General features: G+C 30.1%; 1 protein-coding gene across 1 annotated transcript in view; it reads right to left on the bottom strand.

Annotated features, from left to right (window-relative positions):
• Nucleotides 1–904, bottom strand: part of LOC106473382 (extended synaptotagmin-3-like) — a gene marked incomplete at its 3' end in the record, with an annotated part of 21571 nt that overhangs the window by 7887 nt on the left and 12780 nt on the right. The window lies entirely within an intron of this gene.

The following is a 904-nucleotide window of genomic DNA, read 5'->3' as shown; positions in this document are numbered from 1 at the left end:
TATTGGTGTACAAGTTAAGTAACCTTGTCGATATAGTAAATATTGGTGTACAAGTTAAGTAACTATTGTCAGTATAGTAAATATTGGTGTACAAGTTAAGTAACCATTGTCAGTATAGTAAATATTGGTGTACAAGTTAAGTAACCCTTGTCGATATAGTAAATATTGGTGTACAAGTTAAGTAACTATTGTTAGTATAGTAAATATTGGTGTACAAGTTAAGTAACCCTTGTCGATATAGTAAATATTGGTGTACAAGTTAAGTAACTATTGTCAGTATAGTAAATATTGGTGTACAAGTTAAGTAACCCTTGTCGGTATAGTAAATATTGGTGTACAAGTTAAGTAACTATTGTTAGTATAGTAAATATTGGTGTACAAGTTAAGTAACCATTGTCAGTATAGTAAATATTGGTGTACAAGTTAAGTAACTATTGTTAGTATAGTAAATATTGGTGTACAAGTTAAGTAACCATTGTCAGTATAGTAAATATTGGTGTACAAGTTAAGTAACCATTGTCAGTATAGTAAATATTGGGGTATAAGTTAAGTAACCATTATTGGTATAGTAAATATTGGTGTACAAGTTAAGTAACTATTGTTAATATAGTAAATATTGGTGTATAAGTTAAGTAACCATTGTTGGTATAGTAAATATTGGTTTATATGTTAAGTAACCATTGTCAGTATAGTAAATATTGGTGTACAACTTGTTAAGTAACCAGTGTCAGGTCACCTTCTGTAAGTAATAACAGATCAGACTCAGTTATGAAGCAGTTAGTCATATGTAAAGCTGGTATCAGGTCACCTTCTGTAAGTAATAACAGATCAGGCTCAGTTATGAAGCAGTTAGTCATATGTAAAGCTGGTATCAGGTCACCTTCTGTAAGTAATAACAGATCAG

Source organism: Limulus polyphemus, unplaced genomic scaffold (genome assembly GCF_000517525.1).
Source record: "Limulus polyphemus unplaced genomic scaffold, Limulus_polyphemus-2.1.2 Scaffold6127, whole genome shotgun sequence".
Taxonomy (NCBI): domain Eukaryota; kingdom Metazoa; phylum Arthropoda; class Merostomata; order Xiphosura; family Limulidae; genus Limulus; species Limulus polyphemus.
Note: the sequence above shows the minus strand (reverse complement) of the source record. Positions and strands in the feature narration are given on the sequence as shown.